Here is a 23353-nt window from a genome sequence, read left to right as displayed (position 1 = left end):
TTTGGCATGTCAGGTGGGACATACATTTCGAAGCAAATCTTAATCTTATGCATTAAGAATTTAGGATTTTCTCTTAGTGTCATCAACCTCTGGAGGCATTCCATCAAACACCCTCGTGACTCTAGTGCACATCTACTAGTTTCAAGATGAAATAGTGCCAGTATGTAAAGATCATTCTTGATCTTTTTGTGATTTTTTATTTTCCATGAAAATGCAATTTCTTTTGAAACTCTAACCATGAATTCCTTTCATAGAGACTCCTCTCATTTTCCCTCATATCATGAAGAGGCAATTCCTCAACCATCCCATCCCCTTTATTAGCTACAACCTAGTTATGATCAAAATACAAATCTTTCTTATATCCCTATTATGACCCTAGGTCAAAGTTTTTGGAGCTCTCTGAACATGTTCTATCTTTGGGCAGTGTGTTTCCTAACTTGGGAAGGAATTTCAATGAAGTTCATAATCATTATGAACCATCAATCATGGGGAATTTTTCTTATGTGAAGCTCTCCATGATGTCTTGGCTGATGGCAATGCATAGTGACTTGGAGATATAGGAAAATGATCCACATATTTATAGCCTAGTAGAAAATACCTATTGTTGGAAATATAGTTGGAGTAATTGAGGGGGGGTGAATCAGTTACCACAAAATTAAATCCACAAATCCCTTAGATTTTTGATAAATCTATTTACTACTATCACTCAGTAAACATTCATAAAATGTTGTACCTTGGTAAATGTAGTGAATGTTAACATTTTATTTTTAGAAAAAAATGGCAAGCCACTATAATATTTTATTAATTTGATTCAATGACGTCAACTGGGAAAGAATCAGTGAAGAAAACCCAGCATCATCCCTAATATATACATAGTTTTACATATTTAGAACAAATAATTAAAAAGCGTGTATCAACTACCACCCATTGTTATATCAAAAACTAAATATCACCTTCCTCCAAGCTTGGCGAAATCTAGATACAAAAGTTCTTTGGCATTATACCACAATTTTTTTTACGGCATAAATCATAGGCAGCAACAATAATCCAACCACATTGCATATTGAAGCACAAATTTTGACCAAAGCTACGAAGGATTGAAGCAGAGTGAGAAATGAAGACCAAAGCTAAGAAGAATCGTAGCAGAATGTGGGTAGTAATGCACAATCCTCTGTCCATGAAATCAAGGCTAAAATACATCATATACCATCTAAGAACACACACATATTATGTCCTCTAAAAGACTAGCTTTGGTACCTTCAAAACCACTCCATAATGTCGTAAAGATTGCCACATGAAGGAGGATCAATTCACCATATGCAAAATGGATGCCATAGGTACATAGTATGACATATAATAAAAATTTTGTATACCCTTAGTCTTATCAATTTTTAACTTTTGACAATTCCATATAAGCAATGTGTTCCTTAGTTTTTTCAATTTTAAATTCTTACAATTCCATATATGCAAAGTGTTCAAAATGGTATATGCATGCATGATCTAGTAGACTTATCTTCCTAAATTAATTTTTTGAGGGTAGCATGTTTCTCAATTATGGATAAAGGATGAAGAGATGAAACCAAGAACCCATCACAACCCAAATTCGAAACAAAATCTGCAACTTGGTTTCCTTCCCTACAAGTATGTGAAATACAAACATCCATGCACTCATCTAGGAGCCTCCAAATTTGAATAAGAATATATTTTAACTTCAAAGAGAAGATAGTCCTATGAATACAAGCGTTTATAATGACAGAGGAATTCCCTTCAATATGTAGCAACCAAAAATTACCTTGTTTTGCTAAAATAAGACCAGCGAACAAAGCTTGTGCCTCTACCATGTTATTTGTATTAATAGGCAAAGGAGATACTATAATTTCCACAACAACTCCATCTGAATGTTTGATACACACACCAAAATCAGAAGGGCCAAGATTACCTCTTGATGCACCATCAAAATTCAATTTCCAATATCCCTCATCTAGTGGCCTCCATCATGTTTGCTTATGTGATAATGAAGAAGTGGAAGAATTACCAATTTTTCAACCATCTATAATGAATAAATGTTTTAGGCTTTGAATAATTTGAGAGTCCAAAGAAGTAACAACATGATTAAAATTTTATCTTTTTCAAACTTGAATTTTTCACTTCTGAGATAGATCCTTTCAATTCCCTCCAAAACAATTTCTAAAGTATGACTATCTTTTTTGAAAATGTGTTTGTTACATTCACACCAAATATCCCAAACAACCAATGTCGGGATACATTTCCAAAGGTTTACCAATAATGATTTGGGATAAAGGACTAGCCAAGCTTGAAAAAAATCCCACAAATTATTTTGGAAGGAGTACTATAGTGCAACTTATTCAAGAAAAAACTTCAACATTGATAAGCAAATGAGCATGAGACAAAAATATGATCCACTAATTCTTCACACTCATCACAAAAAACACAATTAAAAGAGGAGGCAATGTACAATCTAGTCAATCTATCACTAGTCAAAATCTTGTGTTTTAATGTAAGCCAAGAGAAACAACCTGCCTTTGGAAGCACAATACAATTCTAACAAAATGAAAATGCCCTACAGGTAACTTTATGTGAAACATTTTGCTGCAAAATTTTATAACCCTCTTTTACCAAATAATTGCCATCATTAGCTAGGGCCCATAAAATCTTGTCTTGAGATTTAGAATAGAAGACTTTCCTGGAAGACAAAATGTCTTTGAATTGTCTAATTTTCTGAGTGGAAAGTGGTAAAATTGCCAAATCCTTCCAAAATACTTTCCCTAAAAGTTGACAAACATATGCCACACACTGATAAAGTTGAGTACCCCAATGTAGTTCTGACACTTCAATAATATTCAAAGAAATCAAATCAATGGAAAGTGGAATTTGACCATTCCAATAATCTCTCCAAAATTTAACTTTAGTACCATCATTAACTTCCCAAGAAATATAATTAACCATAATATTATGAGAAGTTGCCATGAAATCCCATATAACTAAACCTTTAGAAGGATCATTATTATCAAGATACTTTTGTTGGATAATTTATCACCAAGTGGTTTGAGGTTTAGTGTACATTTGCCAAACCAAATTCCCACCAAATGCTTCGTTTCTTTTAGTAAGGTCATGCACACCTACCCCTCCTACTGCTGGAATCTATGACATGCCCTGTAATGAAATAAGTGGGATCTTATGAGAATCATCCATATTACCTATCCATAAGAAGCCCTTAATAATTTTCAAAATTTGAACCATAATTTTGGGGGAGCTTTGAGAACAACAAAAAAGTAATTTGGAATTATAGCTAATACTGATTTAATTAGCAAGACTCTCCTAGCCAAGGACAACCATCTTACTTTCCAAGTAGTGATTCTACTCTAAATACGTTGAACGATAGAAGCCCAATAGGAATATTTATTTGAACCCATAAAGAAAGGGATTCCCAAATATATAGAACGTAAGAAATCTTCTGAGAAACCCAATATTTGTTTAATTTTATCAGAAATCACTTTCTTTGTATTTAAAAAAGAAATTTTTGATTTCTAAGGATTAATGGCTTGACTTGACACTACTAAATATAGATTGAGAACATGAAGAATATGCCTAGCTTTCTGAAGATTTGACAATCCAAATAAAAGTATATTGTCTGCAAGTAGAGAATGTGTTGGTACCCAAAATAAGTGCCCCATGCCAATTGCTGAGCTTATGTTGATGTGAAATGGTCCTACTAAAGGCTTCTACCATAATGATGAAAAGAACTAGGGATAGGGGGTTTCCTTGCCTGATCCCTTGAGTTGAAGAGAAGAAGCCCGTTGGTTTACCATTTATTAATAGTAAAAATCAAGCACCCGAAATACATCCCTTAATCCATTTGCACCAATTCTTTGAAAAACCCATTTTTGAATGCACTTGTAGCAAAAATTTCCAAAAAACCCCATCGTAAGGTTTCATCATATCAAGTTTTATTACAAAATTTAAGGGCTGATTTAAATTTATGGAATGTAGAACCTCATGCGCCACTATAACCCCTTCCATAGTTTCCCTTCCCAAAAAAAAACCACCTTGTTCAGGAGAAATAATGTGAGGGATAAGATGTTGCATTTGAGGATATATGGCTTTAGTTATAATCTTGTATGATAGATTACATAATGAAATGGGCCTAAAATCTGCAAATGTTTAAGGATCCTTGATCTTTGGAATAATTAAGATATTTGTGGTATTAAAATATTTAATCATGGTTTTGCACCTTCTTAATTCTTCAAAATATGCTAATAAATCCCATCCAATTATATCTCAACAACTTTGATAAAACATAGTAGTGAAACCATCCAGGCCCAGGGCTTTATCTGGAGAAAAAGAAAAAAACTAAGTTGCGAATTTCTTGAATAGTGAAAGGTGCCATCAACATGTCATTATCTTGAGATGAAATCATATTTGGACTTGAATCAAGAAGTTCATTCAATTGTGAGTTAGAAGGAGAAGGAATGATGTCAAGTGCAAGGAGATTCTTAAAAAAACTTCACCCCTTCATTCCAAATAAGATTTTCATTAGTAAGAAGATCACCTAAAATAACATCTTTGATCTGAAATATTGAATTGTTAACTCTCTTTTGTTTAGCTAAAACATGAATTTGTTTTTCTATTTCTATCTCCATCTTGAAGCCATAGCTCTCTAGACTTTTTTCTCCAATAAGTTTCCTCTTTTGCATATAACTCATCCCAATCTCACTGAAGATTCTTCTAAGAAACATATGTATCTTCATTCATACCATTTTGAATGATATGATTATATGCATCTTCTATCTATTGTTTGACTGCTGATTTTTGAGAAAACACATTTTTAAACACACGTTGATTCCAAATTCTGATTTGATACTTGACATATTTCAACTTCATAGCAAACTGATGAATTTTAAATCCATCCACATGAGGAGCCTCATTCCACCAATGTTAAACATTCTTCAAAAATTTTGGATGACAAAGCCACATGCTTTCAAATTTGAAGGATGAATGGAATTGATTTTTACTATTTTTGTCTTTGTAATTGAGAGTTAAAGATATAGGGAAATGATTGGATCCTATTGATGAGAGAATATCTGAAGAAATATCCAAGCAATTGAATTTCTAGTCAAGTGATAAAATAAATCTATCAAGATAAGCAATGATATGTGCAAATCCATCACTTTTATTTCTCCATGTAAAAGAGTTATTCCTTGGGTGAATATCCATGAGATTATTATTATCCGCAAAACAATTAAAATCTTCTAGAGTTTTCAGAGGAGGAATGATACCTCTTTTTTTTCTGCCTAAGATAATAAAGCATTAAAATCACCTCCTATAACTACTTGTTATAGTTCTTGAATTTGAATATAATGAGTGATAGTTACTCAAAAACATGCTTTATCCTAAGATGAAGAAGGTCCATAGACATTAATCAAAATAAATGATATGTCAAATGTAGATATATGCAACATCTACGAATTATTATCTTGTTGGATGAGCTATGCATTAACTATGAGAGGATTCCAAAGCATAGCAAGACCCCTAGAAGCTCCTATTCCATGAGCATGAAAATATTTCCATTTTTTCCATTTTGCTAATATTTTGTAAAAAATATCTTGAGATAACTTGGTTTCCTAAAGAAAAACAATATGTGCTTGCATAGAATCAACCACTTGTTTAATTTTATGCCTTTTATCAGAGGCATTGATACCCCTAACATTCAATGAGTTGATCTTCATTGTGGACAAGAAGAACATTGTGTTATCCTTGTCAATCTCTTAGCAACAATAAAACTACTATCCAATGTTTTTTGGATACTAGCAGCAATTTCAGTCTTAGTCTTGGAACCCCTTGGCCTACCTCTAGACTTAGAAGTTTTTATATTGGAAACCACTTTGGATGGATTTTATAAAATTGATAAGGGCTGAATCTTGAAATTATCTTGACCTTAAATAATAGTAGCACCATCATGCATGGTTTGAACTTGCTCATGTTGATAATAGGGATCTTGAGAAATCAAATCAGTAGATTTTTGTACTTGTTGATAGGTAATAGTTTCCAGCCTCATAGAGTCTTCGAGAGATACTAATTCACCTGTAGCACCATTAAACTAAGATACTTGGACAAAATTTATTTTTCTATCAACAATCTGACCTGAAACCAATTTATTCCAAAATTGAAATTCTTTGAGTAATTTATCAATAACAAGCAAGATATATTCCTCATCATGAATACCTTCTTCTCTTGCAATACCAAAAATGATTGAATTGAAAATTTTAGTAATAATTTGATTACAAATAAGGCTCAATATTACAAGAGAAGGCTGGATAGATAAGTCTAAAATAGGCCATGTTAATAAGGAGAAACTCCTATTTTGGAAGGTAATCAATTGCAATGAATTTGGAACCAATAAATGGTGAAATTCAGGAAAAATGGATAACCTTGGGATCACATCAATAGAAGAATCTAAATCATCAGCAAGAGCATCCATAAAAAATAATTTAGAACTATTAAAAGCCCACTTGAAGAAAACCATGAACCAAAACATTTGCTGAAAGTTAATCATATTCATATGGTTAAATGCAAATGGGTTTTGCATATGTAGCCCATTGTGCAAATAATTGTGTTCACCTAGTAATAATTGATGGTCCTTAGGTAGAAATTCTAACATACATTGAACATCCTCATTATAAACTTGTCGAGAAAAGTTGTTTTGGTTAGAGCAATGATCTGAACATACTGCTAAGACATCCACATGCCCTAGTTGGCACATATTGTTGAAATGACCAAGATTATCTTGAAATTTATTAACTACACTTGCATCCTAGATCTTAATTGACTATGACCAATTTCCCTATTTAGATATGAGAGATATAGAAGAGGGAAAAGACTTGAACATATCAATCAGCATAAAAACTCTAGCTTCCAAATGTGGACATCCAAAAGGAATAAGGTCATGTTTTAAGAAAATACCCAACTTATTAGCTACAATTTCAATGATCTTTGGATCATGATAGTCTAGTGGAAACTAGGGAAAAGAGATACATTGAGGGAAAAATTGAATAGATATATCACATGGATTAAAATTTGGAATTCAAAACATAGTATATAATCCAACTCCATGACAAAACCAATCTTTTTTCTTATGAACAACATCTCTCTCCACTTTGGTGGTAAAAATGGCACTAAAACATTTGGATTTTGGATCAATGTAGAAAATATACTTGAGACCAGACCAAGAATCAAATGCCCATTACCAATGAGAGCTGATTGTCGAAGCATATCAATTGAATATTGTAACATGTGACAAGGGAAACTAACATTCAATTGATTGAGAACATGTTTAGGATTATGTGGAACTTGATCGACATTTCTCTGACTTTGATCAACATTACTCTAAACTTTCTTCTGCCAAACCTTTTTTGGAATGAAGGGGGCTTGTATGGTTACATTTAAAAAACATCTTAGAATCTATACCCATCTTGTCTGGATTCAAACTATCTTTCAAGTGATTCAAAGAACCAAAAGGAGCCCCTTCATAGATATCAAATATGTGCTACTTATTAATAAGCCTATGATTAAGTTTTCTATGTGTCGTGGATGGATGATATCTTTTGGATTGAAACCTCTTAGCAAACTCCATTACATTAGAAGCTAATCTCTTAGAAGGTATGGTTTCCCATGCTGATTTATTTTGAATCAAATTTTCCCACTCAATATTTTTTTGAATGGAAGAGTTAGGATTTTGCAAGGAAGACTCACCTATCTCAAAAGTGTATGGTTTTGTCCAAAGCTTGGAAGTTACATTACTTGGAGCTTGAGATTTTGACCCCAACCATCGATCATGAAAACATTGGTTAAGGAAGAAAGGTTTGGCTAGTTGAACGATTTTCTTCCTCTAAAAATTGATTTATCTTTGACAATTTGTGTCCCTCCAAAATTTATGTTTCTAAAAGAGCATTTCTAGAATGAAAGAGGAACCTAGGCAGATTTGATTGGTTGAACCACTAGGGATAAGAAAAGATTTAGGTAAAATCATGGTCTTGTGCCAACTGAACTATTGGTGTGCTGGAAAAAATAGATGAAATGCCAAGGAGATATGAGTCATTCATAGGAAGTGTGCCCTTATTCTATCATTAGGGAGGAACCCTATCCAAGGTTGAAGTCTGACAACCCTTGCCATTGCCCAAAATATGTTGCTACTTAGTTGGATGGCAAAACCCTGAACGTGGTTTCACACCTCCTAGTTTGACATGATCATCCCCATTGTTCGAGCACCTTTCCCTTTTGTATAGCATCACTTTCTGAGCACCTTAACTTATGAGTTAGCCTCATGTAAGTTTTAGCAGTATGTTCCAAATAGGGCATAAAATCCTTTGATGCCTAAGTGAACTCGGTAGACACTTTCTACATAGAGTAATATCCAAGAATGCTCGGTAAACACTGAAAATCATCTTGTAGACCAATTAAGCTCGATAGATGTTGGAAGATAACTGATATGACATTTGTGTAACATCAAAGACAACACACAATTGGATAATTGTATCCAACAATCTCCCTCTTTGGAATTGATGGCAACACAACATGTCATAGCATAATGAAATTTGAAAACAAGACTTTTTTTGATATAAATTTTCACCCTCTTGGATTTTACACCTCAAGTATTACTCATCTATAGTAATCTCCCTTTTTGAAGGAATTACATAGCTTCAAACAATAAACTCTTTCTCAAAAAAAATTCAATAAACTCTCTCACTTACCTTCAACTTTAAACAAATTTCAGAAAGATATGACAGTAAATCCTCCATCTTTGACAACACATGCCAAAGAAAACACACACCAAATGAGTATCCATGTTCCTTAAGTAGTGATTCATATGTAATATTTCCTTGACTATGCTGCATCAACTGATAGATCTTCAACTTGGTTGCCATTGATGCATCACTAAAACTTTATTTTAGTTAGCTTTAGATAGGGGAATGACCCCTAACTTACTTCTTAGATACAAGAATGCATCCTTAGGTAATGACATAGTGAATATGTTAGCAATCTATTCTTTTGTATGGACATATTCCAATGTTATTTCCTTGTCTTGCACCAATTCTTTGACAAAGCGATATTTTATAGCAATACGCTTGAATTTGGAATGCACCACTGGGTTATTTGAAATGTTAATTGCACTTGTATGATCATAGAATATGACAACTAGTTCTTTGATCTCAACGTTCATGCCTTCAAATAACTATTTAAACCAAACAATATTAGAACAGTTCACTACTGCTGCAACATACTCTGCTTCTGCTGTAGATTGGGATGTGCAATTTTTCTTTTTACTCATCAAAGATACCAACCTTTTGCCAAGAAAGAATACTCCACCACTTGTACTCTTTCTGTCATCAATATTTCCTACCCAATCAGCATCAGTAAACGCTTTTAAGTCCATATTTCCACCAAGATTATACCACAAGCCATAATCTTTAGTTCCTTTCAAGTATCTTAAGATTCTTTTGACTGTCATCATATTTTTTTCTTTAGGTTTTGCTAAGAATCTTGCTACTATACCAATGGCTAAAGCAATATCATGCCTTGTATGAACACCATACTACATTTTTCCAATCATTGATCTATGTAAGGTTTGATGTACTTCTTTTGAATCATTATCTTTTGTAAGATGTAGTCATATACACATGGGAGTTCCAACCAGTTTTGAGTCTTCCATACCAAACTTCTTGAGTATTTCCAAGATATACTTGAAATGAGTGATGTAGATACCATTCTCGCTCTACTGAATCTAAAGACCAAAAAAGAACATAATCTCACCAAACATAGACATTTCAAATTCTTTTTCATTTTCTTTAAAAATTCTTTTCATTGATCATCATTCCCTGTAACCAAAGTGTCATGCACAAAAATTTCTACCAAAAAAATCTTGTTATTTGGTCCTTACTTGATGTACAAACTATTTTTATCATTAGTTATTTGAAATCCAATCTGAATAAGATAGTTATGCAATCTTTCATACCATGCTCTAGGGGCTTGTTTCAAACAATACACTACTTTTTTAAACTTGCAAACCATATCCTTCTTATCTGGATCAATAACACCTTTAGGTTGCTCAATGTAGACTTCTTAATCAAGAATACCATTGAGAAATGTAGATTTGGCATCCATCTGGTATACCTTCAATCCTTTATGTGTTGCATATGCAAGTAAGGTCCTGACACCTTCCAATCTTGCAATAGGAGCAAAAGTCTCACCATAATCTATGCCTTCTTCTTGAGAATATCCTTTACATATCAATCTAGCTTTGTTTCTTGATATTTGTCCATCTTCATTCAACTTATTCTTGAATACCCATTTTGTTCCAATCACATATTTATCTTTAGGCCTAGGTACAAGAGTCTAGGTTTTTTTCTTCTCTATTTATCTATCTCTTCATTCATAGCCTCAATCCAACTTTTATTTTTTGATGCATCTTTGACATTTCTAGGTTCAAAATCAGCAAGTAAACATGTGTCTTTTAGCTTACTTCTTCTCATGGTACCCTCTGATTTGTCTCCAATAATCTCATATGGAGCATGATGCCTCCCGACATACTTGGCTAATTTGGGTTCCTTGACTCTTGAATGAATTGCATTGTTATCCTCTTGAGCTTGAACTTTAGGTTTTGGGTGCTCAAACTTGGTAGGCATTGTCTTGGTAGCTTTAGGATGAGACTCGAGTCCTTGTGACTTGGTTTTAACTTCTTACAATTTAGTAGCTATGCTAGGCTTGGTAGATGTAGTCTTGTTGTTGATAGATGTGTCTGAAAATGTATCAATGAAGAATAATCTCCAGTAATCTTCAGGTTCCTTTTTGCTTTCTTCTTTAGTCTTTTCTACAAACTCATAAACTTTTACACGTGCACTTTCTATGATTTTGTGAGTAGACAATTTCAAACATCTATATGCCTTACTTTTGCAAGGATATCCTAAGAAGATTCCTTTATCACCTTTCATATCAAATTTTCCTTTTCTAAATTCTTTCAAAATGTAACATTTACTTGCAAATACTTTTAGGTAACTTACATTAGGGTTATAACCATACCATAACTCATAAGGGGTTTTCAATGAGTCCTTCTATTGTACTCAATTTAAGGTATGAATTGCAGTGTTGATAGCTTCCTTTGAGTATTTGATAGAAATGTTCTTTTCAATCATTAAAATCCTTACACAATACATGATAGATATGTTCCTCCTTTCAACTATTCCATTCTTCTTGGAAGTTCCAAAAGTTGATACCTGTCTTTTAATTCCTCTTTCAATGCAAAAGTTATTGAATTAATTGGAGATGAATTTGTAACCTATGTCTAATCTCAAGCATTTCAATCTTTTCCCTATTTCTTTTTCCACTCTTGCTAGATACCACTTGAACTTCTAAATGACTTCTCTCTTAAATACATAACAATCATCATTCTAGATAGTCATCAACAAAAAGAATAAAGAATTTTTCTCTAGTATAAATTTTTACTCCAATAAGTCCACATAAATCAATATGCATAGTTTACAAAATATCGACTGATAGTTTTTACTTTTAAAGCTAGTCTTTCCCATCTTACCAATCTAACAATTCTTGTATAGACCAACATTAGATTTCTTCAAATTAGGAATGCCTCTTATTTTCCTAAATTTGCATATTTTCACCATGTTATCAAAATTTAAATGACACAAACTTTTTTTCCATAACCAACTTTCTTCAACTTGAGAAATTAAGCATGAGCACTCACCAAGATCAAGATAAAACAAATTACCTTTTGATTGTTTGCCTAATCCAATCAGTTTTTCTTTGTCATCCAATAGTCTTTCTTTGCCATGCATGAATTCCACCTTAAATCCAATGTTGATTAGTTGTACTACTCTCAAAAAGTTATGTTTTAGTCCTTCAACACAATATGCATTATCACATACAAGTTCTTTGGTTAAGGAAATTCTACCTCTTCCTTTTATACAAGGTTCATTGTTTTCAAACCTTACACTACCACCATCATAGTGTTCAAAGTGTTCAAATTTTGTTTTGTCACAAGTCAAATGATGTGAACATCCACTGTATATGATCTATGTATCATTTTTTCTCACATGAGAGATAAGTTCCATTTCATCTTCTTCTTTATCATTATCTAATTCATCTTTTACAAAAATGTAAACAATTTGATCTGCACTATTATCAGAATCTTTAAAATCTTTGACCATAAAACATGTTTTCTTACCTTTTTCCTTGAATGATCTATGATTTTTGAAATTCTTCTTTCCATTTCACTTATGACCTTTCTTCTCATCCTTTGTTTTCTTGTTTGGGACCTAGCTGCAATATGACCTATTTCTTCACATGAAAAATAGATTAAGGGAAATTTATATGTGTATTTTCCTCTACCTCTAGAATATTTCCTTGCAAGAAATGCTTCAAGATCAGTCAAAAATTTCTTCTGATTCTTCTTCACTTTCAGACCAAATTTCTTTTAGTTTCTTTCCTTTCTCCTTAAGTGAAAGTTTGGCCTCAAATGTAGATTCATATTCTTGGAAGCTGGAACATAATTGTCATAATTGTCTAGCTCAAAAGTACTCAATCTTCCCACCATGGCATCCAAAGTTATCTTATGATTTTCTTCACATCTTCTTTCTTTAATAGTAGATAATCTAATTACATAAATAGGAAGTATTGTTTTGAGAACTGTACTTATAACAATTTCTTCTTTGATTTCTCCTCCATAAGCTCTAATTGCACTAACACTTACTTTGATCCTTTCAACATATTTGGTAACACTTTCATCCTCTTTCATTTTCATCTGATAAAATTTTCCTCTTATGCTTCTTTGGCTCTCCTCACATTGTCATCACCTCAATAGATTTCCTTTAGCTTGATCCACATTTCATGAGAATTTTTGCAGTCTTTAATCTCATCAAATTCTTCATAACTTAGGGTAGATGCAATGTCTATCATCATGGTGTTGTGATTCTTTTTCTCTGCAATGTCTCCAACAAGTAGTGCACCAGTAGGAGCTACATATTCCTTATCAAGATATTTGCATCCTAAATCACCAATAGAAGCTAGATGAAGTCTCACAATTCCCTACCATGCTGAAAAGTTATCTTTGTTAAGCCTTGAAATTTCTCTCTTGTAAGACATCCTAATATTTAGCTTAGGTCCTTGAAACCTTTCTTGCAAGAACCAAAATATCTAATACCAATTGTTGGAAATATAGATGGACTAACTAAGGGGGGTTGAATCTACCACAAAAATAAATCCACAAATTCCTTAGATCTCTGATAAATCTATATACTATTGTCACTTGGTAAATATTCATAAAATGCTATAACTTGGTAAATGTAGTGAATGCTAACTTTAACAAATCTTAAACATGCATAGAAATAACTTGCAACAATAAAAGAAATAGCATGTACACATGAGGCACTAGATTTAATGTAGAAACCCACTATGGGAAAAACCACCAATGTAACTAGCTACTAATTTTTACTCTTATGAAGTGAGCCCTATTAGGATCCAAACCTATTAAAGGCTACAAAACACATTGTTAGGTGTGACCCTGATAGAGGATTTAATCACCTTGTTAGGAGTGTCCTTGTTAGAGGTCTTTAGAACAATTCAATGGAACTGTCACCTTGTTAGAGAATTTACAAATGGCTATTAAAAAAACTTTGTTAAGAGATTTTGGAATCACTGCAACAATGATTAGAAAGTAACAATGAAATGACCTAAATGAGATGCAACTAAAATTGCTGATTACAGATCTCTTTTTTGCTCCACTAGATCCTTCCTGATCGAAGATAGCTTTATTGCCCCTCGAGAATATCTAACCATCCTTCAAAGTTCACTCTCACTTCTCAATCAATCCACTTGCATTATCACTCATTCATTCATTCATACTCTCACACTTAGAATTCTCAACTTTACCTTTCATATATAGCATTCAGATTATCAAGTCAACTCATTCATAAGTTACAATCAACAATAATCATTACCATAGTTGGCTAGAATTAATACTTCAAAATATTAAGCTTTAATTCACAAATTAACAAAATCCTTCATTGGCTGACCCTACTCGATAAAAACTAATCCTGAAACAATTTCCTATGTTAACCATTTAAAGCTCACTTAACATTGTGAACTTTGCAAAATCCTTTGTTGACTCAGTGAACTCAATAAATACTAACTTAACTTTGTTAACCTTGAGATCTCAGTTAACATTGACTTCTACCAAAAAATCCTTTGATGCCTGAGTGAACTCAATAGGCACTGTCTACACAGAGTAATATCCATAAATGCTTGGTAGACACTAAAAATCAACTTTTAGACCAACTAATCTTGGTAGACGTTGGTGTAGACACCTAAAAACCTTTAGAAAATAAAGTATTTTTATTTTTTGAAAAATTCCCAATGACATCATCATTTATTAATTAATTAATTATTTAATTAATTAATTTATTTTTATGCCATTGAATCCCTTTATCTTAATTAAAAATATTTAATTAAGGAATCCCTCCAAAAAATGTTTAAGTCTTATTTAAACATTATTCCCTTATTTATTAATTATTTAATTAATAAATTGACCAAAAAACCCAAAATAAGTAAAAAATTTATTTTTTGCCCAAAACTTGGCCAATTTCCTTAAGACCACTAACCTCTTCCAAAATCTTCTAATCCTTCTTTAATTTTGATTAAAGGCTAATCCCGTCATTTCCTACCCCTAATCCCAACTCAAAATATTTAATTAAGATTAAATATTAATCCCCATGTTTGTTTAAAAAGTTTTAATAAATATCTCGTCAACCCAAACCCTTGAAATAAATAAAACTTTATTTATTTCCTAAAAATCTAATTTATCCTCATCCTAAGAAGTTCTAGACTCTTCTAGAAAGTCTTCATCCTCATCCTAGGAAGTTCTAGACTATTCTAGAAAGTCTTTATCCTCATCCAAAGTCTAGACTCTTCTAGAAGATGTCTTTAAACCTAATCCTAATCCCCTCCTAACCTTGTAACATTCCCTAAAAATGGGTTAAAACTTACTAACCTAAGCCAAAGTTAACAAATATCTCCTCCTTCACCCACCCTCATTAAATGCCATCCACTTGCCTATCCCTAAGCTAATCCTAAACCATCCTAATCCATCTTCTAATCATTTGCACAATCCTAAGCAAGCTTAAAATCTTCCTAATCAAGCCCAAGTCAAAATTCCTCTCATCTCCTTCAAAATATCCCAACCATAAAACTTTATGAAGCCCACTAGGCCATAAATGACTCTTCCAAAGCCCTTTCATTGCTCTTACAAGCCATTATGAGGGTCTTTATGAAGATTTTATCCCTTGAGCCTCCTCTATTGACTCATCCATCCCCTTTCCTCCATCCTCTCACCTTGTGACATGTGTCACTCCTTGATTGGTTGTAAGGAAGCACAATCCATGTGCTCTCTTCTCATGCAATCTGAGCCCTCCATGAGCTTTTCCCCATCCTTGCATCTTAGCCCTCAATACCTCAAGCCTCTTGCCTATAAATTGGATCCTTCCCCTTTGCAAAACAACACAATCCATAAAGTAAAGTCATAATGCCATTTTAAGGAGCCATTTTACATCAAAACCATACACTCACACCCAAATTCCAACTCCATTTGAAGCTCTTTTTGAAGCATAAAGCTTGAGCATACATCCTATCTATTTAGACAAAGCTACTCAACAAGAGACCTTCTCATTGAGAGAGCCCATTAATGGCTCATATTCTCAATTGAGAGCTCATCTTAGTCTATCTTGAAGTTTATGAATTTTTTTTAGTTTGTAGAAGCTTTATTTAAATTTGGTTTCTATTAGCATACTAACATTTCTCATATATAAGCTTTTCTTGTTTTTTTGATTGGTAGGATTGTATAAATTGGTTTTGTAGGTCCATGTCAGCATGAAGAAGACAAAGGAACTCATAGTCTATCTCATAGTGTTTACAGATTTTTCAAGCTTATAGGTGGACAAAGAACTTGGAATTATTCTTCCTCTTCTTGTCTATATTCTTCTTATTCCATCTACTTCTGCTTGTTCTTCTTGTGGGAGATCTTGGCCATTTTATTTTTTAAGGAAGCAAAATCATACACACTTCTTTTTAGTGCTTAAAATGAACCCGCAAATCATACTTAAATCCATTAAAAAATTAAAAAATTGCAAAAAAGAAAAAATCTTTTAACAAGTGAAACTAAACCAATCCAATCATTTGCATCCTTGCAACATCAAGGTTTTAGATGCATTCATGCAAATTTAGGAACACTTCATTTTTGGGAATTTAAAAAGAACTTCAAGTTTCCATTTCAAAAGGTTCAAAATCAACACTAAGTGCACATTAAAATCTAAATCAAACTCAAAGCATCAATCAAGGATAAAATGAACCTCATTTGCAAATAGTTTAAACTTCTTTTAAAAATCTCATGAAAACTAAGGGTCCTAAATGGTTGCCAAAAATTGTCCTAAAGGCTTTGTTATTTGTTCCTAACAAATGTCTTGTTGCAAAATCTTGAATGTTTCTCAGGTTTTTCATGCTTCAAAACTGATGCAGGAGCATCCAGAGGTATAAGGGCAAATCCTGTGTCACCAAAAAAAAAATGTACTTAGACTTAGTTTCTATTTGATGTGTTTTCATTTTTGGATACCCATTTGGGTCAAATAAAGGTTCCAACTCTCATAGTTCCACTATCAGTGGGTTTGAAAATCTTGAAAAAATAGGAGCATGTATTTGGGACATCATTTTGGTAAACTAGAAGGTGTGAATTGGCCAGATGAATGTAATCATGATTTAGAGCATTCCAAAAAAAGAATCAGGTCAATAGGCCCCACCGTTTGAAAGTTATTGCAGTTTTTCAAGTTTTGGAGACCTCTTAAGAATGCTTCAAAGTCAAGTTTGGGGCATTAAATGACCTCAAAAAGGGTCAAAAAATGGGGAATGAGCAAAGCTTGTCCATAGAGCTATAGATTGCTTCGAGAGCTTTTTGAAAATGTAAACGGTTCGTCAATCAGAGCTACGGTTCAAAAGTTATGCCTCCCAAAAGTTTGGTTACCGTTTCTGGATTCTTCTAGATTTGCACCAACTTCTAACGCAGCTTCTGGAACCTTCTATTTTGTGGCTGGATTCCTACTAGCACTTTCTAGAATGTACTCCTAGTCCTTAACCCTCCTAGTGCTATTTAAGGAGATTTCTGGCATTGTAAAAGGCAGTTCGGAGTGGAGTTTGAGAGGAGGTACTGTAAGGAGAAATTATCTCCAGATTTATGCTATTGTAAGCCCTTAGGGCATGTTTTGAAGTTTATTTTCTCTGTACTATTGTACTAGCTTATTTTCTCAGTTAATATATTTTTCCCTTTTTGTTGTGTCCATTCTATTCTTGGGTTGTGTCCCCATCAAAAAAATTCTAGGAATATCATTTTTGGCCTTAAAATATGCAAACTAGAATACAAAATCTTGAATGAAAACCAAAGTCCAAAGAGTCATTTTTACTTTTGAGTCCAAAACAATCTTGAATGATCTAAGGTTAAAACAAAGCACTTCAAAGTTCTTAAAACAACACACAAAATCTCAATCTTGAATGCTCAAAGGAAAAAACTTGAATGTTTAATCACTTGTCTTTGAATGCATGTTGCTAAAATCACTCTTGAGTGCCATGGATTAAAATCAAGTTTTTTTTTTTTATGAATGCATGATTAAAACAAAAAATCCAATCTTGAATGCCATAGATCAAATAATCATCTTTTGGGGCATAAAAAGAATCCACATTTTTGAAATCTTCTAAGTTATAAAAACTAATAAAGACGCTTTGATTAAGTTTGTAGTTGGACTCACCCTCTTTAATCAGCCATCAATTCAACCATTGGTTGCAATCTCATGCCATCTATGGGGATTGGTCTACCTAAGAGGGTGTTAAGTGCTCCACAAAGATCAAACTCCACTCACTTGGGTCTTTAGTGGTTTTTCTAAGTTAGAAAATTCCTTGAATGCACATTAATCTCGCTCACACTTCATTTGGGCATAAAAATTGGACAAATCTTGATGTGGAGGGCCTCCGAGCGTGTGCTTGGCAATCAAGTTTCACACATCTTTGTTTTGGGCTTAAAACAAACTCACACTCAATCTTGAATGCCTAACAATCAATGAACATTGCATGGTTTGGATGCATTTTCAATGACGCTCGCATTTCTTATGTTGATGATCTCTCGACTTTCATTATGCTGACGATGTTGTCAAATTGGAATGAACATTGTATGCCATAATCACAAGTGTCTTCAATCATAGCTTATAAAATCTAAATCATCAATTGGAATAAACACGTGTCTTTTAAAGCCCAAGATCATGTATGTGGTCTTGTTTTACACTTTTTAGGAGGCCTGCTTGGGGATTTCATCACCCCTTGGGATGACCTCAACTCCAGCATTCTGGTAGAGTATAAAAATTTGGAGGTGAATCCAAAGACAGCTCTCTTGGAATCAAGGTTTTGTCACTCAGGCTAAGCCTCAAGGAACTTTATACCCTTGAGAAGTGAAAGAGGAGAAGTGGGTTACCGCTCCTCTTGGCTGTGTGACATCTTTTTGGTTTCATCTACAGATTTGGGCCTCACGTACCTTGCATATATCGAGGACTCCCTAGCTATAACAAATTTCATCCTTGTAGAAAGCTTCCTAGGATGTCGATGTGTTTGACGTGCTTGCTCCAAAATTTTGTCTGCTTGTTTGTTCATAGCTTTTGAATGAATGTTTGCCAACTTTGGTCAAAATCCCAAAAAAGTAGAAATCTCCCAGCTCAAGGCATACTTAGCATAGTTAGTGCCTCATCAAAAAATCATCCAAGCTCCCCTGCTGCAACCGAATCTATCTAGTTCGTTGCTTTAGAACAATCCCAAATCCAAAGTCTCTCCAAATCATCCCCCCCAGCCAGCTAGCAACCCAATCCAAAATCACACCCAAGCCTTTAGAGAGTTGTTGTCATTCTGCTAGAATTTGCTATCCAATTAATCCAACCAATCCACCAACCTCACCAAGGTTATCCCTTTGACAGAGCTTTGTCTAGGGTAATCTAGCTTTGTCACTTGTTATCCCTCATCACCTTGAGCTAAAGGTTGGGATCCACAAGCGGTCAATCTTGTGTCATGCCCATAAGATCATTAGTCTATCCTTAAGTTGACACAATCTTCACCAATCTAGCACATTAGAAAGAAAAACTCTCACTTTTTGACAGCATGCCCTTGAAGTCTTCCATCCACAGGAAAGCCAAAAATCTCTAGCCAATCCTCCTTAGGTCTATTATACAACTTTGACTCTCCCTAGGAAATCCTTCATTAGCCAATTCAAAATTTGTACTTAATCGAAATCCAACCATGAGCTTCCATGTTCATCCATATGCAAGACCCCATCCCCATCTGACTCATCATCAAAACATGAAATCCCAAACCTATCATGATGTGTTCGGTCATATTGTCCTTACTCCCGCCACCTCCTATTCCAATGATCATGAAAATCTTGTTGACTATGATGGGTATATTGAAAGCCTTAGAAACATTCCCCCAAGCATCCCACAAAATCCCTGCATTCTTCCAAACTATCTAGTCATGCCATCTGATATCCTGGCTTCTCCTCCATCACCCAATCAACCAAGTTTCCAATATTCCACCCCCATCACACTAGCTATTCCTGTCAATCCACCTCCACCTCCAACACATGAGTCTCCAAGGAATCTCCTAGAGGAAATACAAGAAAAGTTGCCTCTAGAAGTCGATAAGCCATGTCATCTAATCCAACCATGTGAAGTAGTCAGTAATGAAGCTTCTCCATCTATAATATCACCTCCATCTCCCATAGCTATCATCCCCATACCATCTATCAAATTGCTTAAAATCCTTCCACTTCCCGCAAGCATCAAAATCCCACCATCTATCAAAACCCTCCAAATCCTATCCACATCACCTCCAAGCATTTCCCAAATCTCCCATAATGACCCTTATGCATCCATCTTCTACTCACCCATCTCCACTACTGAATCTCCCATCTATCCATCTGTGGCCTTTGAAGAGTCCATCCCTTCACCTCCTATCGCACCATCCACTCCAAACCAATCCTACCAAGATCATACCCAAAAGCATGTTGAATTCTCCCAAAGCATAAATGAAGATATCATCGTACCATGTCTTCCATCCATAGTGCAGTCACTATCCCCTCCATCTCCAAAACCTCAAGCCATACCTCCTCTACTGCAGGATATCTTTTCATCCCATCAGCTAAATCAAGATCCTATCCCACCATCTCCTCCACTCCATGCTTCCATCTTACCACCTATCCAAGCTATTTCAACATCTATAATATACCCTCTTGGTTCACTTACATTCATCCATAGTGGCCTCCTCTCAGTAGAACAATTAAGAATAGTATCTCCCTATGGCAGTACATCTGATAAAGCACTTCCACCATTTTCTGCAAGCAAAAAGTATCCTCAGCTAGTTCAAATGCTCAATCTATGGCATTATCAAGGTCAAGGTTTAGGACCACAAGAGCAAGGAATCAGAAAGCCTATTATTGCACAAAAAAATCTAGGATTTCATGGTCTTGGATATGTATCCAAAGGCTCACCATCTAAAGTTATTGGTACACCACACCCCCAAACCAAGCCTATCTCCAAACCCCCCATGCCAGCCTCCCATAACTCCTTCAAGAAATCTTATGTCATCCCCCCCTCCACCATCTTTGCAACCTAAAACAACCTACCATATCCCCCCTTCATCTGCTAAATCCATTTTGGGTCCCTATGTCCCAAAATCTACCATCCTCCATCCTCCTATCAGCCATCATAAAAATCCTATTCCATCCATTCCTACACAAGATCAACAAAGGCACATATCAGGGCACATCATCCATCATCCTCCCACTATAAGCTCCTACATATCCTCTCCATCTCGCAAAGCTTCTCATAACCATCTTCCCAAAGCTTACCACAACAATGTGAATGCCAACTTCAAAATGCATAATGCTAAAAATCCACATCCTAGGCAATCATATGTCTATTCTAAAAAACAAACTCCAAAAAGGCAAAATCCAATCAAAGAATGCAAAACAATGCAAAAGCCTATGAAAAAAAAATCCAAAACCATGTGGATCCCAAAGAAAAAAGTTGAAACCCAATGCATAATGGCATTAACCATTGCTAATCCCACATCCAGTGACTCGTGTCCCCCATCTCCTAACTCCATCTTGGGTACCTATATCCCCAAACATGCTTCCACAAATCCTCCATCATGCCCACATCTACCATCTATCTCCCATATGCTCTTTTCACACCCGTCCCAACATGTGCCAATGTTGCTCTCTCAAGCATCCCCATCTCATGCTCCTTTCCAACCTTTTCTTCCCTCCATCTCCTAACATCAATCCCATCTAATCCAATCTATTGCATAAATCACACATCCGGTGTACCAACAGCTAGCAACAAAATTGAACATTCCAAAAGCCAGTTAAAAATCCTAAAAAAGCCAAAAAAATTGCTGAAAAAAGCCAAAATCATTCCAGCTAAGTCCAAAGTCAAAAAGTCAAAAAATAAAAATAAAGTGTCCACTGGTGAAAACTTGGCAAGTTAAGTGCCTTGGACAAGTACCATGATGAAAACTTGGCAAACAAGTGTCATGCGTAATCTTTCCATCCCCAGCTTAGCCTATCACCCTCATGCTTTTGGTCATCTCTTGACATCTAACTCCATCTTCCAATCTATCCACCTATCCTCCACCCTCCATCTTCCATCTCACACCATCCACTTATCTCTTGCAGCTTCAGCCAACCATCCCAGCTATCATCCATCTCCCTAGCCCCTTCAACTTTCTCCATCCTAGCCTCAATCCTATCACATCCATCATAAGGCCTCATTCCGCATGTTATCTTCTGATTGGGGGCACTATATTCCTTGGAGATCTTGTCTTGTCCATCCTCCCTTGTCATTGGTATCTAGCTCTAGGCTATCCTCATGCAAACCCGATGTCATCTGTTTATATCCATTATAATCCTAGCTATCTACCATCCTATCCAGCCATCTCATCCTGCTCCTCTAGCTATCCTTGGTCACAAAATCTCTCATCATCATTGGATGCATCCTTCCAAATCCATATCTTTCGCTATCACCCCACCCTTAGCTTTCGCATCTTGCACAACATCGAACCATCCCGCTATCCTATCATCCTGAGCTTTTGCTTGCTTGTAACTATCTTGGTTAGATTCATCTTGTAAATATCTTGGTCCGTCAGCTTGTACATCCTCTTTAGCTTAGTACCATTGTATCTATCTAGCTTTTGTGTTAGTTCTTCCTTGATCAGCATCTTGCACACATTCGCACATCTTGGTTAGCTATTCCAATGCATCCTTTAGCTAGATCTCCTGTCACCAAAGTGTTATCCTTCTTAGTTCAGCTTGCCAAATACATCACTCACCCAGATCCATTGGCTTAGGTGCTCTCCAATAGATTCTTGTAGGATATAGCTTTCCTCATGTCTGATCTTGGTCTGTTAGTACCTCGCCCTACCCATCTCATTGGCAAACAGTTCTCTTTTGGATTTTCATTTTCTTTTGATTTGAAATCTTCCCTTTTGGGTCTTGAAGTATCTTTTCCAAGAAATCTTTGTGTTCCCTCCTCAAGGTTGCCACGATCTTCCATATCATGGTATGCTACGAATGGGGCACTCTAAGCATACAATTTTGATCAAGTCTTTCGTTTGTTTCTTTTTTTCTTGTGGGTTACCCAGTATCGGTTCCACGCTGTTTCCTCCAGGTTTCATGTGTGATGCTAGAGCAATCCTTGTGTGTTTGTTTCGAGTCAGTTCGCCAGTCCTTTGGATGATTGGTGACATAGCCTTGATGTTCTTGGTAACCTTGGAAATTAACCAATAGTCCTATAGCAAATCTAGTGCTCAACTACCTGGTGGTACTTCTCTTTGAAGTATCCCTTTGCTCAAAAAAAAAGCTTCAATGGTTTCCCTTCATCTCCATTATCCCCCATCCATATCCAACATTCGTCTCTCCTACCCCAGCTTATGCATTAGTATCTCTTTGAATCACTCCTCACCTTTAGCTTTAGGGATCCACCAATCCAAATCAATCCACCAAGCCTCATCTTTTGAGATCCACAATCCTAGTCCTAGGGATCTAAGAAACCCATCTTCTGCCAATATAACTCTTTGAAATCTTGTTGCATCAGCTTTATAATCCCCTCATCCGTCTCCCCATCCTGGATTCCTTTTGTAGCGCTCCACTCCTTCATCCTCTGCAATCTCTGAGAACTTAAGCTTGCTTCCTCTTGTG

The sequence above is a fragment of the Cupressus sempervirens genome, chromosome 11 (genome assembly GCF_028749045.1).
Source record: "Cupressus sempervirens isolate cs-2001-9-10 chromosome 11, ASM2874904v1, whole genome shotgun sequence".
Classification (NCBI taxonomy): Eukaryota; Viridiplantae; Streptophyta; class Pinopsida; order Cupressales; family Cupressaceae; genus Cupressus; species Cupressus sempervirens.
This window is presented reverse-complemented; position numbering follows the sequence as displayed.